Source organism: Zootoca vivipara, chromosome 7 (assembly GCF_965207765.1).
Source record: "Zootoca vivipara chromosome 7, rZooViv2.hap1.1, whole genome shotgun sequence".
NCBI lineage: Eukaryota > Metazoa > Chordata > Lepidosauria > Squamata > Lacertidae > Zootoca > Zootoca vivipara.
In genome coordinates, this window is record NC_142590.1 from 55,491,940 (window position 1) to 55,509,491 (window position 17,552).

The following is a 17,552-nucleotide window of genomic DNA, read 5'->3' on the forward strand; positions in this document are numbered from 1 at the left end:
TAATTCCACAGGCTATGTTTGCCTACACTCAGACCTGCTTTAAATTCTCTTATTACAATTCTATACCTTGACTCTTGATTCTCTTTCCATATTATTATTCTTCTTCTTCTTCTTCTTCTTCTTCTTCTTCTTCTTCTTCTTCTTCTTCTTCTTCTTCTTCTTCTTCTTCACAGTTATCATTTGGTTCCATGCTATTCTTAGCCTTAATTGAACTGGAAATTTTGGAGGAACGTGTTAAACAAATCCAATTATGGCAGATGAACCACTTTACCCAGGAAGAGAAGTTGATCTCCAGCTGTGTCTCATTAGCTGCCTTCTCAGTGCAGGACCTAAAAAGTATTATATGATCAGCTAAGTTGATATATGATAAGGCAAGGTAGTGGTGAGTGACCTATGATAGTAAGAAAGTGAATGATTTTGGTTGAACAACACAGGAAATTTAAATATTAATATAAGCAGGGTTAACAGTCTGATGCAGAAACCACTAAATCTGCAGGACAAACTCCATGTTGACTGAAGAATTGACAGGAGTTTGCCAGTCAGAACAGACTGCTCTGTAGACAATGTTGTCTTCAAACCCATTTAAGGAAGTTAGTTAGGGATGAATGGATCAATATTTTCATATCATGTCACTTTCTCAACTGCTTGTTCAAAAGTTCATTTGTAATTTTAAAAAATCTGCTTGAAATTTTGTGCAGACATGTTTTCAAATGTATTTCCTCCCCAAAAGTACGCATTTTGAAATGCATTTTTAATATATTTTTGAGCTGACAGTCGCATTGCAAAACTTGGAGAACTGCAAAATCCAAATTATGGCTGCGTTCTGATCCACGCATGAGTCTGGGAGCTGCAGATCAGGTCAGCTCTTACACACACACATATCCAATTCCTCAACCATCCCAGGCACCACTGGCCATTTTTAACATCAGGGTAAAAGCTGTTAAGTGGAGGAAAAGGGGATGATTCACCACTTTCCTGCTTTCCATTTTTCTGCTCAAAAGTGTCCTCCCTCTGTCCCATGAGTTCCTGATATTTGTTTATCTTTCTTAAAAAAGCATCTGAAATCCTACCAACAGGAGGGAAAGCCGCTTAGGGAATGATTTCGAGTAGAACAATGGCCAGCGGGGAAAGGCTTAAGCATGCCCACATACGCCACCATTTCTAACCTCAAAATAGCCTCATCCTGAAGATGTTTTTAAAATGTCCAACAGCATTCTGAAATACATTTGCATGTAATGTGACATGTGCCCTCAATTGTCTTTCAAAGTCCAAATAAAATAAAATGTCGAGGGAAGAAGGCTGCTCGTTAGCGACCGTTGCTGTTTTTTTATTGGTACTTAACAATGCTGTTCATGGCAAGAGAATAATTGTTTATGTTTTTTTGTACTGTGAGCTTCCCTAGAGTTTGCTTAAAATAACATGCCTAGTCGCACAAAACATGGATATACATCCTGCCAGAATGGGTTCATCTACAACAGCCTTCTCTAGGCTGGTATCCTCCAGATGTTTTGGACTACAACTCCCACCATTCCACACAGCATTACCAATAGTCAGGAATGATGGAAGTTGTAGTCTCACACATCTAGAGGGCAATGGCTTGGAACAGGCTGATCTGTAGCCTTGGCTTAAAGGTTTGCTGTGACCCCGGCCTGCTGTGAAGCATATCCACAAGTAGAATATCTACTTTTAATTTTTCTGTAAGGCTTGATGAAACTGAGGCCCAGAGTTTACATAATTTCAGGCAAGGTGAGGACATGACTGAGAATTTCCGGTGTTGTTTTAATTCCAGTTTTCTTTCCTACAGTTTGTTTCCCATGACTATACAGAAAATACCAATGCAGGCAGAAATGATGACTTCTGTCAGACTGCCATTTGTTGCCATCAAATTTGTTGCTCCAAATGATCTTAATTCTTTATTAGTTTTTTTGGGACTACTCCACCAGCTTCCCCCACCCACTTTGTGTCCACTGGATTTTCAAAATTATGATGGCATGTATATAGCAGCAAAGAGTCCTATGATACTTTAAATACTACACATTGATTATGCTCCAACCTTTCATGGGCTACAATCAGCTTAATCAGATGCATTAAGCATTTTCCTATTTTAAACACACACACACACACACACACACACACACACACACACACACGTAAAACAAATTGTAAAACAATGATTTCAGAGAGGAATAATCAAAAATACAATGTGACAATTATGTTGAATAAGTTCAGTGACCATTCACAAAACAGTGTTGATGATAACACAGATAACAGCTAATTAACTGAACTTCTTAATAGGTTGTAATTCAGCAGTTTCATACTGGAGTCCCCCCCCCCCTTTGAAGTTGCTTTGATTCAGAATGCCCACTTTAAGGTCCCGAGAGGCTGAAATGTCCTCTCCCCCAACCTGTTTCTGACTATTGCCCTTTCTGATTTCAGATCTGTAACAGCTCATGGTTAACAGGGCGGGGGAGAGCTTAACCATGAGCCCTAGTTTGGACAACGTGCTAAACCAAACTTTGGCTTCATTCAATGTGGCAGCAAAAACAACCAGGGAGCAGCAAAGTAATTGTGATCTTCTTTCTGTTTGTATTGTCTCACTAAGCTCAAATCTTTCTCCCTGTGGACCACTTGAAAATTGCTGAGGGTCTGGGTGGACCACTTAATTATTTCCCTGCCTACTGTTAGCAGTTGTAATGGACTGTGCCAGCTGCTATATGATTTTCAATTTTATTTTTCCAGACATGCTGTGGACCACCTGAATGAAGCTTGTATACCAGGGGTCAGCAACCTAAGGCCCATGGGCTGGAAGCAGCCTGCGGAGGTCATTTGACCGGCCCACAAACTGCCCCTGAACCGAGCTGCCCACTGCACTAAACCGACGCAGCATGGCACGGGGACTCACTTCTGCGGCACCAAAAACCGTGTCTTCGCAAGCACAGGTGTCAAAAAAGGCCCACAGAACCGATCCGGCCCAGGCCAGATAAACCTTGCTGACCCCTGTTGTATACCATAGTTTGGCTCTGTGTGTTGTGCAGACTAGGCTAATATATCCCGTCCTGCTGTAAATTATTTGATGTGCAAACATATAAGGAAGGGCCACAGCTCAGTTGTAGGATACATGGTTTGTGTGCAAAACGTCTCAGGTTCTATCTCTACCATCTCCTGTCAAATCATATGAGAAACAGAAAGAGCTCTGCCAGAGGCCTTTGAGGGCTTCTGCCAGTCAAAATAGTCCATACTGGTCTAAATGGATGAAGGGAGTTGACCCAACACAACAATTTCCTATTCTCTCCCTGCAGCCGCTCACTTCACAAGACTGAAAGGAGCCAAATACCAAGCCCCAGTGTTTTGATGTCAAGCAATGGATCCCACTCTTCCTACATCTCTTCCTCTTCTGCTCTTTTGCATGACCTTTAAGAACAGTATGGGATTTAATGGATTATTAACTTCCTGCCAGGGTGTGTTTGAGAATCTAGGAAACACAATTCCTGCAGAACAGAAATCATTTTGTTCTCGAATACCAAACCTTCTCCTCCTTTTATTAGTATTTTGTGTCTTTCTTTCACACTTTTGATATCACAGATGCCTTCTTCAAGGTGAAAGGATTGTACTTTGTATAGAATTAACCATTTACTCAATTCACTTTTGGCACAATCTGGGCGTAATGTTCATATAGCACCTATCGGGATATCACATCCGATTCTCTGACATTTAGAAGCCACCCAGCAAAGGATCGGCACGACTGCATGTCTTTCTGTTCACATAGAAGCGCAACCTCACTTCCTTATAAATTGTTTCCTGAGCAATAGTATGCAGATGTGTGTGTTTTAAATTATTATATCTGACTTCACACATCCAGAAATATGCCATGCAATCTATTGGACCACTGCGGGAAGCAATAAACAACAGCACATTTGACAGTTTATGATACAGTGCAACCTTCAGCTATGACACCATCAGAAGAATAACTCGACAAACTGACCCACATACGGTACTTCTTGTCAGTAATGATGATGATTAATCTCAGTTGGCATCCTAAAAGCTGCGCTCAGGAGAAGGAAGCTACTCTCTATGCAAAACATACAGCCATGCATGCACAAAGCAATGACCTCTAAAGACACATGGGATTTTTTTTTGCTTGGCTGCCGAAGAATATTTTATATTTACAGTTTTAAATAGACAGCTATATGTTTTGACAAAACCAGGCTCTTTCTTGGAGGGGGAGGAGAAATCAAGTTTAACGCAAGAATTCTTACGTAGCGTAAGTCTGATTTTTTTATTTCTCTCTCTCTCTCTCTCTCCTTTCCCTCACCCCTCCAATCTATTTAAATGTAATTACTCACATACATCTGTGATCTCCGTTCCCTGGAGGCTGTAGTCCATGGTTAAGGAGGAAGGAAACCCGAAAGAGATGACGGCTGTATGTTTGCAAAGGAGGAGCCGGGAAAACGGATCGCCCAGCTGCATCAATCCAACCCTCGTAATATTCACTTTTCTCTACAGGAGCTGAAATACAATCACGTGCAGAGGAATCCCCATCTGCTGGAGTGACCTGTATTTTCTCAGTTGCCTAGAGTCAGCTAGAGGAGTGTGTGTGTGTGTGTGTGTGTGTGTGTGTGTGTGTGTGTGTGTCTCCGCACTGGATTATAAAAGCCAGAATAAGCCTTTTATGGCTCCCATGCTTGCACAGGAAGTTTTCCAACAGCCTCTCGCGTGGCGAATTGCAGGCAGGGAGGGGGGCTCGGTTGGAAATGCAAGGCAGGGATGGGTGAAAATGGCAGAAATTCTGATGAAGGCATAGGAGGTATTTTCAAAATGCCAAGAAGTGCCTACAGGCAGCCTTGGCATAAACTAAGATATTCCCAAGTGATCACACTGGTGTTAATATCTGCTTACATCAGTTACTTTTGTCCAAACAAATCCATTCCTAAAATCAAATGGTTTTCTACTCCTGCCTTTGCCCTGATTGCCTGGGAATAATTATGCCAGCTCTGTGCTCAAATGATGCAAATGGTCCACCTGCATTTCACAGTGACTGATGCACCGACGACGTAAATCACAATATTATTATTTTAACAGCAGCAGCAGTCGCAGCAAAGGCATTAGGGTCATGGCACAAGCACCCCTAGCAAATGTCAGTCCTTCCCTTTCCATAACAAGCAAATCAATGCTATACAGTTGTGATCTCTGGTTCTTCAGTTTCATCTCACATGGCTCATAAAAGCACCAAAAGAGCACCACTGAATCAGGTCAATTGGTTCATCCAGGTCAGGATCCTCTCCCTGCCTTGGCCTACCTGATGCATCTGGGAAACCCATAAGCAGAAAACAATCACCATAGCACTCTCAGATGCATACTGCCTCTGGCATGGGAGGTGATGTGCTGCCATTGTGACTAGCAGACATTGATACTTATCTCCTGTTATTTTGTCCAATCCCCTTTAAAAGCTGTCCAAGTTGACTCCAAACGTATCTGACTAGTGATGATAATGCAGACTCAACAATAAGCCACCAACATGCTGCTCTTGTATTACTTTGCCAGAGCCACCCGAGCTGCTCAGCTAATTTGGAGGCTCCTTTGACAGGCTCCCTCTCCTTCCCAAAGTTCTCCTCCACCATGGTAGGCACACACAAGTAGTCGGTAGGACTCAGAAGCTGCATTGCATGTTGGCAGTCTTTCCCTGAGGCTATGGGTAGCCTAAGATATGTTCCCCATCTTCCTCCTTGGTTCACAGCTCCTGGCCACTTGCAAGCCTTGCAAGGAAATGACCGATACACCGTGCAGCACTGAACATGCCTGCAGTAATGTCAGCCACCTCTTGGCATCCTCATCCAAGGGCTGGGGCTCCTACTGTATGCCCCAAGGTGAAGCAAGGCATGGATGGAAAGATCAGAAGAGCCATGGGTGGCATTTGGTACTGTGACATATGAGCCAGCCTCACCGTACATGTTCCTTTCTCCATCACAAAATGAATCAAGACAAAAATATGAGCCCTGCTAGGCATGGATGGTGATTGAAAACAAATGCCTAAAAAAAGAGAAAAGAATTCATATGCTGAGCCAAGTACAGTATGTCGACTTCTCAATATATGTTGGCAAGACATGCTGCCCTTTGCACCATGATGATGATATACCTGTTCTGCATTTCCCTCCTGAAGCCATATTTCATGTAAAAAGAAATAAAAATGAACCAATCTTGAATATGACACCCTCTGTAATATGGACTGTGTGGGTGGGGAATACCAGTTTATAGATTGACCTTTTGACTGGTATTTCAGCTTTCTCTGCCAGATACTGTCCCTATATGGTAAATTAGAATAGTTAGGCTGCAATGCTTTGCACACTTTCCTGGGTGTAAAGTCAGTGGAACTTGCTTCGGAAAGACGTTATGGGATGGTGCTCTTAAGACAAATGCTTGCAGTTGGTTCTGTTGTAGATCATGAAATCACAGTCAAATAATAGCTGGAGGCTGCTAGGTTGTGTTCACTTTTTGCATTTGGTGAATCCCCAGTGGCATGGATACAGTCTACTCTATGTTTGTCTGCCACAGCTGAGGGATAGGAGAATTTGTCACATTTGAATCGGATTGCTTCAAAGATAGACTTTATGAGGCTATAACACTCAGGTTAACTGAAATAGCTGAGTTAACTTATGATCAGAAGCAAGCAATGTTTATCTTTTGCAATTTGACCTCCATTCCTCAAGGGGCATAGTCTCCTGCTGAGACTCAGCAAGCCTATCTTCCCAGTGCATATGTAATTCCCTTTTGCCCAATACTAAGTATAATAACAAAAAAATTATGCATAGTAAGTTATTGATAGCAAAGATTTCATGGCACTTACTCAAATTATCCACACAGCAGTTACTATTTTGAAGATAATGGGGAAATGTTGAACCATACTTAAGAAAAATATTAGAGCAAGCCTTTTATTCAGGGAATTCTGCACTGACAGCTTTGTTAAAAAACCTGTCAATGTACGTAAGTGCTTGTGACTAAATGAATAGATTTCATGGCAGTTTTAAGTGATGACTGAGGGCCAGAGGTCAATGAATGGATAGGGCTGTGGGTCAGTGGTAGAGTATCTGCCCAGCATCTTTAGGGCTGGCTGAAACCCCTGTCCAAAAACCTGGAGAGCTGCTGCAAGTCAATAGAGACAATGCTAAGCAAGATGGACCAATGGTCTGGCTCACTATAAGGCAGCTTTCTACATTTCTGAAGGGCTCCCATCTGATAGCTGCTTTTAAGCTTCCCCTTTTGCATCTGCCTCCTGTCAAGTTATTCATATACAGCTTTTCACTATGCAGCCTAGGAAATGTTCTGCATGCCACTTATGATGTGGAGGTAGAGGGTAGGGATACAACCAATTCTGACTGGGCTGTGAACCAGAATGTCCCTGGTTTGGATGTCATCCATGCTGTGAACTCACTAGTGGCATTAAGAAAACCGTTCCTTGCCAGTACCACCACATCTACAGTATGGGGATAAAATTAACCTACCAGTTTACATTATCACAATAATCCTAGCAGCAGCTAGACTGGTGACTGGGAGCGGCTGCCGGGACTACATAACACCGGTCCTGAAAGATCTACATTGGCTCCCAGTACGTTTCCGAGCACAATTCAAAGTGTTGGTGTTGACCTTTAAAGCCCTAATCGGTCTCGGTCCTGGGAGCGTCTCCACCCCCATTGTTCAGCCCGGACACTGAGATCCAGCGCCGAGGGCCTTCTGGCGGTTCCCTCATTGTGAGAAGGGAGGTTACAGGGAACCAGACAGAGGGCCTTCTCAGCAGTGGCGCCTGCCCTGTGGAACGCCCTTCCATCAGATGTCAAGGAAATAAGCAGCTATCCTATTTTTAAAAGACATCTGAAGGCAGCCCTGTTTAGGGAAGTTTTTAATATTTAATGCTGTATTGCTTTAATACTCGATTGGGAGTCGCCCAGAGTGGCTGGGGAGACTCAGCCAGATGGGCAGGGTACTATTATTATTATTATTATTATTATTATTATTATTATTATTATTTATCTCCTTTGAAACTGGAGAGGGGTGAGTTCTCCCATGCTCACTTTGGTTTTTCTTGGGACTTAGATTATTTCTCCTGGGGGAGGAGATAAATGGCATTTTCTAAGCCAATCTGAAGACTGCTCTGTACTGAATGGTTGTTACTTTGTACTGTTATTTAACATTATTATAAAAACGGAAATAGACACTTTAAAAAAGTTTAAAAATTCCTTCAGTAGCACCTTAAAGACCAACTAAGTTTTTATTTTGGTATGAGCTTTCGTGTGCATGCACACTTCTTCAGATACCACAAAAGCTCATACCAAAATAAAAACTTAGTTAGTCTTTAAGGTCCTACTGAAGGAATTTTTTAATTTTGTTTCTACTCAGACCAACATGACTACCTACCTGTAACTTAAAAAAAAGGAAACTGCTTGCCCCACGAACACATTTCCCGATTCCCCTGACTTCCCTGGCAAGTGGAGGTGGCAGCAGGATCTGTAACAGCAGGTGTGGGAGGAGAAGAGGGTTTCCCCCCTTCCACCCCTCATTTGTCACTTTCATGCACTGACAGTAGTTCTCTCAAGCACCATCAGTCTCTGCTCTCAACTGTCATCAGTAACCATAGAGGGAGAGAGATGGGGGAACAGGGCCTCTCCATCAAATCAGGAACTTTTGGCTCCTGCTCTTAATAAAACTTTTTCATCCCAGCTAGTGACTACAAGAACTTTATAACTAAGAACTAGTACCCAAGGTTTTTTTTTCCCTCCTCCCCTCCTCCTCCTCCCAATCTCTTTTCCTTTTGTGTCATGTAAGCCTGGGGGAAGGGCTTATCTTGCGCTACTCACACCTGCAAGCTGCCCGAGGAGCCCTTTTTGGCTGCAGAGCAGGATAGAAATGAGTACGCTGAAAATGAAATGAATACACTGAAAAATGGAAGTGGAAATAGTTTTCATTCAGCTCAGCAAGCAGCAGAGTAATCACTTTATACAAGGCCATAGAACCTGTGCCGGGTGTTATTGGACTCTAACTCCCACCAGCCTCCATCAACATGGGAGTTGTAGTCTATGAATATCTGGAGCTGCCCAGGTCACTCAGACCTGCATTTAGAACACACTATGTGGTAGGTTTAAGGGCATGGAGACAGGCCAGCATATGGTCTCTGATCAATGGGTAAGTCCAGCATGACCATTGTTGAGAGCATTTCCCCCACCTGCCATAGCTTGTCTCCTGAGTGTTTTTTAGAGAGTGGTCATACCAGACTGAACACAAGGTCTGATGCTATAATAAACTATTACCACTCTGCAGGTACAGTTGAAAAGGGGCAAGTTTTTAAAGGCGCTAATATAACGCCAGCTCTCTTCTGTTTTCTGCCCAGTGAGGCTTATTTGGAAGGAGTTGCAGAGTTCAAAAGAGAGCTGCTCAGCTGTTGTTTTTTAGGTCATGAAAAATGTGCAAGTCAATAAGCAAGATGTCTGAAGCACTTTCCATACCAGGGCAACCTTCCATCCCCTAACAGCTATTTTAATCTCCTAACTATCCAAAGGGAGGATTTAATTTGCATACAAATAGGATGTTTAGGAACCCAACCAATCCAATGTTAAAATGCTAATTAAAGCCAGTGCATTTGCCACTTAAGAAATAAAATTTAAAAACTCTCCAGCTGCATTTAGGCAGGGTAGATTGTAGAGTTTTGATGTTATTGACACTGCAGTCCTGTATGGGCTTATGCAGACATATATGTGCAGATACATAGATATGCATAAGCAGGTGGTATGCTGTACATATCACATGCACACTAAACCGAATGACTACTCAAGAGTTGTGTGCATGCACATTGGAGCCTCATACGCTAGCCAAAAGAACATTAAATTGGAGTGGACCTCTGTATAGTTGTTGCTAAAAGCCTGAGCTGGACTGAAATCCAAAATGACTGGTGTAAACGGGTAACTCTATTTAAATTCTGAGTTGTCTTTCGGCATAGAATTCAAGGCAGCATCAGGACTGCTGGACAGCTCCTACAGACAGACCATGCCAAGAACTGAGGAAGCAAAGACTCTTGTGGGTTCATCCAGGACTAGGGCTAAGGAAGCCCTGGACAAGCAGCTTTCCTATGGACCTTTCAGGAAGCCCGCCCACACATGCAAGGATTGATAGGGAACAGGGAGGAAAACTGGTGTTTTCTTTCTCTTATGAAAAGGTGGAGATATTCCTGCTGCAACCTACCATATGAAGATGCAACTCACCAGTTTTCTTTTTGGGTACTCTGAACAAGCACTACGAGGGATGTTGTAGGAAGGAATAACGCCAAGTTGCTCAAGCCGCCAGACTTGTACCATTTATAATCATTATTTACAAAAGTACCTCTCCCATAGATGAGCAACAGTGTACAGTTGTCTCACCAAATTCCTATTTGGGTTCGAATGAAATTTCCCAACTGCTGAAGAGAGTGGGGGGAGGGAAGATCCTGGATTAGTCCCCAGAGATTTGTCAGGAAAAAAATGGATTAAAAAAAAAAATAAGCAAGAAGAAGCACATTGTAAGCACCGGCTTAAGAATTTAGAAGGTGGACAAAACACCCATAAGAAGATTAAACATAATAGAATTTTCCCTAAAATGAAATATAGGATAGGACTAAACGTCTTGCTACCACCATCCCATGCAGCCTACCAACCACCAGGATGTGGGTTTTGCATACCCATTTTCTTTAGCATGCACTGGGTTGATGTGTTATGCTCCATATGTATGGAGGTATCGTTCACAAATAATTGCATATTACCCTGTAAGCATAAAGGGACGCGGGTGGCACTGTGGGTTAAACCACAGAGCCTAGGGCTTGCTGATCAGAAGGTCGGCAGTTCGAATCCCCGCAACAGGGTGAGCTCCTGTTGCTCGGTCCCAGCTCCTGCCAACCTAGCAGTTCAAAAGCACGTCAAAGTGCAAGTAGATAAATAGGTACCGCTCTGGCGGGAAGGTAAACAGCATTTCCGTGCACTGCTCTGGTTCGCCAGAAGCCGCTTAGTCATGCTGGCCACATGACCTGGAAACTGTACGCCGGCTGGCTCCCTTGGCCAATAACGCGAGATGAGCGCCGCAACCCCAGAGTCGGTCACGACTGGACCTAATGGTCAGGGGTCCCTTTACCTTTACCTGTAAGCATATAGGCATATGCTCCCACACTTTCTCAGTCCACTTCATGCATCTGATGAAATAGGCCATTGCCACAATCAACTGCTCAGTCTATATCATAGACTCTATAATAAGCTGTGGTCATGGTTATCCCTAGCATCATAGAATTGGAAAGGTACCCCGAGGGCCATCTAGTCCAACCCCCTGCAATGCAGGAAATAAACATGCTATGCAATAAAAATGCTGCTCCATTATTTGCAATGGACAGACGACCTATCCTTACCTTTAGCTATACATGCAGTCGAAAACCTGGCACAAATGGAAAATAGGCTGGTGTAAACACATACCAATGGCATCTTCAAAACCCTATCATTGTTAAGCTGTCAGTAGGGCAAGAAATCTTCCCTGCACCTTGTACCAAAAAAGGTCTGCCCAATTTCCCAGCATCTCATACTATAGGCCACACATGTGAGGAGACTTGTTAGCAGGGTCTAATTTGAGCAGATGCTAAAGAGAATTTATATCCCTTGCCTTCCTAAGCAGCGAGTTCACCTCACTCAAAAGAGATAATTAAATCTTACAGTCATTTGCGTCAAGGGCAACAGTTTCTGAGAAGATTCGTTTAAATGGGCTTACCTTACCACTGAGAAGGCCAGGACCCCAGACTATCAACTGGAAAATACAAAAGAAGGGACATATCAAGGGTAGGGAGGTTCTGGATGAAGGACTGAATTGCAGAGGAAGACGATAATCTCTGTCACAACACAAAATCCAAGGTGTACGGTGTGTGCACGGTTAATGATTTCCCTGGCGCTCAGCTCAGAGCTGACAAGCTGGATACGAATTGACGCTTGCCATGCTTATATAATACGAGGCTCTCAATACAAAAAAAGGAGGTGGGGGCAGAAGTTGGCGTTGTCTGGTCCATTTCAAAAGGCCACACACACACACACACACACACACACACACAGCCAAACGACAGTCTCCAGAGCTTCCCCTACCTTGACGGCTGGGGGCGGGGGGGGGGTGTGCTGCTTTGTGTACAAAGACAGATGCAGTTAATGCCATGGAAACAACCCCATCAAAGAGATTTAAGGAGTCAGACTGTTGCAGACTGGTGGGGAGGGGGGAGAGAAGATGTTTGTGGCAGAGAGAGGTTTGTGTAGCAGCTCATTAAGCTGAAATATAACCGAGAGAGCTGTGCACAGCTAAAAGGGCAGGCCTTCTGGATTCCAGCTGCTGCTTGGTCTTGCAGATGGGCTTGGCTTCCTTGTGACACTGAGGTAGAGCTAAATGTGTTGCAAGATGCTCCCATTGCACAAAAAGGGGCTCGGCAATCACCACAGCTAGCCCTTGTAAAACAGGCCATGGGCAAAAATCTATGGATTGATGAACACCCAGCTTAAAATGATAGATAAATTTAAGCAGCTGTGGTATAAAGGCAAAGCACACAGCTGTAAGGATATATTTTTTAACAGGCCAGCATCTGTTTCCATGGGAACAAGAGCGGAAAGGTTCTTTGGACTTGTCAATTAAACATGGCTTGAACGCCGCATGCTGCATATTCCTTTCCCCCACAGAATATGCTGCATTTGATGGTACAGCTGGCTTCTGGTGTAGAATGTGTGCCATTAACATAGAATGTGCATTTCCCCTCCCAGTTGCCACTATGTTAAATGTACACACATGTACCTGCCACTTCTGCCAAAAGCAGTTAGCTTACCACACCTTGCTGTAAGGACTATTGAATAATATATGTGACATGATGTAAACATTTAAAATGCACTATATAAAAGCTATTTACAGTATTATCATCTTGTGGGCAGCTCTATATTTTAAGTGAAACAAGACAGATTGCATTACATTTCTACCCCAAGCATCCTCCGAGCTCAGCCTGGCCTACCCAACAGGGCTGCTGTGAGGCAGGTTACGTTGAATAGCTGGGATGGAAATGAAGTGAAGGAATGCAATATGTCTTGTTTCGCTGTCTCACAACAATCCCGTGAGGTACAAGTTCACCAGTAAAGCTGGGTGAGGAGTTGAACCTGTGTCTCCGCAATCCTAGTCCATCACTCTTAATAGCTACACCACATCAGCTTTCTCATTCTGGGGCCATGCATATGAAATGAGACAGGATTTGTGAATGCTGCAGTGCAGAATGTGGTGCTAGAGGCAGAAAGATGTTTCAGGTCACGATCAAAAAGTTCCACCCCCTGCTGCTTGTAAACGTCTTTAGATGGAATGTAGGGCAGTTACGTGGCAATAATTAGCTGGGGCTAGGAAAGTGGAATCTGTGGCCCTCCAGGCGCTGTTGGACTACAAATCCCATCATCACTGACAACACAATCACCGATGGGAGTTGGAGTCCAACAGCATTGGGAGGGCTGCAGGTTCCCCACCCGCAGACTTAGACCATGTGAGGTGCAAAATGGTTTTCAGGCTGCAGAAGCTACTGGCACTGGGAAGGGGTGGCGAGCTGTTTCCTCTAATAGATTACAAGCCCCATGAGGACAGGGCGGTTAAGGATTTATATTCAGGGAAAGCTGCTGTAAAACCTATTCTGAGCCCATGGAACAGAGTGGGATATATATATAAAGTCAAGAGTCTCCAGTCAGAATAAAACAACAAATATGCCTTTTGAGATACTCAAATGTGTCAAAAAATTCCTCGCTCTGAATTCAACCCAATTTTTGCAAGTTCTGTTGTGATCTCCAGTGTCCAGCTTAAGCACCAAGATGCAAACCAGAAATTCCAGGATAGGATCTCACATATTTGGTTTGTTTGTTTGTTAATGCAATGGGAATGTCTAATTACTATTTTTAAAGAGAGACAATGGCAGTTGATCCATCTCGGAATCTTGTCCCTAGCCATTTTGTGAAATGAGATTGCCTGCTATACTGTACTGGTCTCTGAACAATCTGGTTTTAGTGCCTCAGTTTCAAATTCAAAGTTAGCTGGGATGCTCTCGTGATAGTGATACCACAGAGATTTGGCATAGCACTCTGTTAGTCTAGGCTTGATAATTGCTGGTTTAGCCTAGTCCTGTGGCACAATTGATTTAAAAAGGACTTGATAAATGGAATTCTACCATGTGCTCTGACAGTTATTGCCACATCGAGTCAGGTCAACATCTGAAGATGTGGATCAAGCTGAGTTTCTGGCTGGTACATAACCCAAGGGAAGAAGTTCACCAGCTGTGCCTGACCATTTGACAAAACACGGGGAGGCATCATTTCAGAAAAGACAGCTGCTGTGAAAAGACAAGGCCTGGGAAAAATAAAATAAAATGCACAGGCCGGCCCACGCATGCACACACTCCTTAGTAGCAGTAATTTAGGTGTTTAGACACAGAAGAGCTTAAAGCTGTATTCAAACTAGCAGGTATTAATGGAATGAAAAAGAAGCCACATGTCTTTATTAACAGCCAGGATAAGCTGCTTGATCTCAAAAAGAAACCCCTAATTCCTTCGTTTCACATGTATTTTTTCAGACCAGCGGAAGCAGAGAGAAATAAGCCAAGCACAGTTGACAAGTCTGTTCATTAGACATTCAGGAAGCCAAGAATTCACCTTGATCATTTACATGAACATCAAAGGGAAACTGTACCGGTATGTGATCCATCCATTCCCATATTAAAAGGAAGTCTTTTTTTCCCCTGGCTGGTGAAACTCTAACATGGATATTGGCATTGCTTCATAAAGAAAGAATAAAATAATTTGGCTAGCCATACAGAAGTTTAGACTTCTACAGTGTTGTGGCTAAGATGAGGTATGGAGCCAGAAGTCACCATCTGTTTAAATCTCACATTGGCTTTGAACTTGTGTTGTCTTGTTGTATTTGTATTTTATTGCTCTTGGCCACCTTGAACATTGGTGGAAAGCTGTGATACCAAATTTAACAAAGTAAATAAATTGCCTTAGGCAACCAGTCTCTTTCAAGAACATGGGGGCAATCTGGGCCTCACTGTGATAATACGGTATATGAAAATAGGTTGAAAAAAATTGTGGTCAAAGGAAAAGAGCTGCACTACACTCTATATTGAGTATAGATATTGTGAACAGAGGCTGTTTAGATACATGAGTGGAAGCTAACACACAGCCCAGGATCACCTCAGACTTGAAGGCTGTCCCCAAATTAAGACATTCTAGAAATGATTTGCCCAATATGCAATGCTTAGATGGGCAGCATTGCAATAAATTCAGAAATGGCAGCTACTTAGTAATGCCTAGCTCTTGGTGTCCAAAAATATCACTTACCAGTTCCAGCTTTGACTTCATTCACTGGGTGAAACCCTGTAAGCAGGGACTAACTGCCAGCATTTTACAGAAATTGTGGGGGTGGAGAGCTCTCATTTTGTCCTATGTCTTTTGAACTACAGCACATAGGAACTTTTCATAGAATCATAGAGTTGGAAGAGGCCACAAGGGCCATCCAGTCCAACCCCCTGCCAAGCAGGAAACACCATCAAAGCATTCTTGACATATGCCTGTCAAGCCTCTGCTTAAAGACCTCCAAAGAAGGAGACTCCACCACACTCCTTGGTAGCAAATTCCACTGCCGAACAGCTCTTACTGTCAGGAAGTTTTTCCTAATGTTTAGGTGGAATCTTCTTTCTTGAAGTTTGAATCCATTGCTCCGTGTCCGCGTCTCTGGAGCAGCAGAAAACAATCTTTCTCCCTCCTCCATATGACATCCTTTCATATATTTGAACATAGCTATCATATCACCCCTTAACCTTCTCTTCTCCAGGCTAAACATACCCAGCTCCCTAAGCCGTTCCTCATAAGGCATCGTTTCCAGGCCTTTGACCATTTTGGTTGCCCTCTTCTGGACACGTTCCAGCTTGTCAGTATCCTTCTTGAACTGTGGTGCCCAGAACTGGACACAGTACTCCAGGTGAGGTCTGACCAGAGCAGAATACAGTGGTACTATTACTTCCCTTGATCTAGATGCTATACTCCTATTGATGCAGCCCAGAATTGCATTGGCTTTTTTAGCTGCTGCATCACACTGCTGACTCATGTTAAGTTTGTGGTCTACCAAGACTCCTAGATCCTTTTCACATGTACTACTCTCAAGCCAGGTGTCACCCATCCTGTATTTGTGCCTTTCAATTTTTTTGCCCAAGTGTAGTACCTTACATTTCTCCTTGTTAAAATTCATCTTGTTTGCTTTGGCCCAGTTGTCTAATCTGTTAAGGTCATTTTGAAGTGTGATCCTGTCCTCTGGGGTATTAGCCACCCCTCCCAATTTGGTGTTGTCTGCAAACTTGCTCAGGATGCCCTCAAGCCCATCATCTAAGTCATTGATAAAGATGTTGAATAAGACTGGGCCCAAGACAGAACCCTGTGGCACCCCACTAGTCACTACTCTCCAGGATGAGGAGGAGCCATTGATGAGCACCCTTTGGGTTCGGTCAGTAAGCCAGTTACAAATCCACTGAATGGTAGCATTGTCTAGCCCGCATTTTACCAGCTTCTTTACAAGAATATCATGGGGCACCTTGTCAAAGGCCTTGCTGAAATAAAGATAAGCTACATCCACAGCGTTCCCTTCATCTACCAGGCTTGTAATTCTGTCAAAAAATGAGATCAGATTAGTCTGACATGACTTATTTTTCAGAAACCCATGCTGACTTTAATGATCTGCTCTAGAATCTTTCCTGGTATTGATGTCAGGCTGACTGGGCGGTAATTGTTTGGGTCCTCTCTTTTCCCCTTTTTGAAAATAGGGACATTTGCCCTCCTCCAGTCTGCTGGAACTTCGCCTGTTCTCCAGGAATTTTCAAAGATTATTGCCAGTGGTTCTGAAATCACCTCTGCCAGTTCTTTTAATACTCTTGGATGTAGTTCATCTGGCCCAGGAGACTTGAATACATCTAAACTAGCCAAGTATTCTTGTACTACCTCCTTACTTACTCTGGGCTGTGTTTCCCCTGCTGAATCATCTGCTCCATGTTCTTCAGGTCGGGCGTTTTCATTTTAATTTAATTTAATTTATTTAATTTAATTTATTTTCATTTTAAAATGAAAATAGTTCAGCAACCCCAAAATCCAACTCTACTGTACTCATGTCGATAGTACTCTTGCACTATAGCACAACTAAAGCAAAACAACCCCCACCCCACCCCCATTTCTGGTATTAAAGGTTACAGGATTTGAGCAGTAACTATGGGAAATGCACTGATTGGAAATGAAGCTGTATTATCACCCTGAAAGTTTATCAGGTGAAAATAGCATTAAAAGTGGGATCACACATAACCAACAAGATACCAAGCAAAAAATCATCATGAATGCACAATAAAAAAGATGTCTCGTACCCACCCAACCCCCCCCAAAAAACCCCACGAGATTTTGAGCTTCAGTAGTCAACTTTCTTTACTCTGGGCTTCCTGTACATTATTATAGGTAATTGTACAATATCAT

General features: G+C 43.1%; 1 protein-coding gene across 3 annotated transcripts in view; it reads right to left on the bottom strand.

Annotated features, from left to right (window-relative positions):
* The window catches only part of KLHDC8A (kelch domain containing 8A), a 33,851-nt gene extending 21,713 nt beyond the window's left edge, over window positions 1-12,138 (bottom strand). The window contains exon 1 of one of the 3 annotated variants that reach the window (XM_088674304.1): window positions 11,764-12,138. The gene's annotated coding sequence lies outside the window, so the exon portion shown is untranslated. Of the gene's footprint in view, window positions 1-4,343; window positions 4,928-11,763 lie in introns of those variants that run through there. The other 2 variants (XM_035123984.3, XM_060277094.2) reach the window with 2 other exon arrangements.
* Window positions 12,139-17,552: the final 5,414 nt, after the last annotated feature.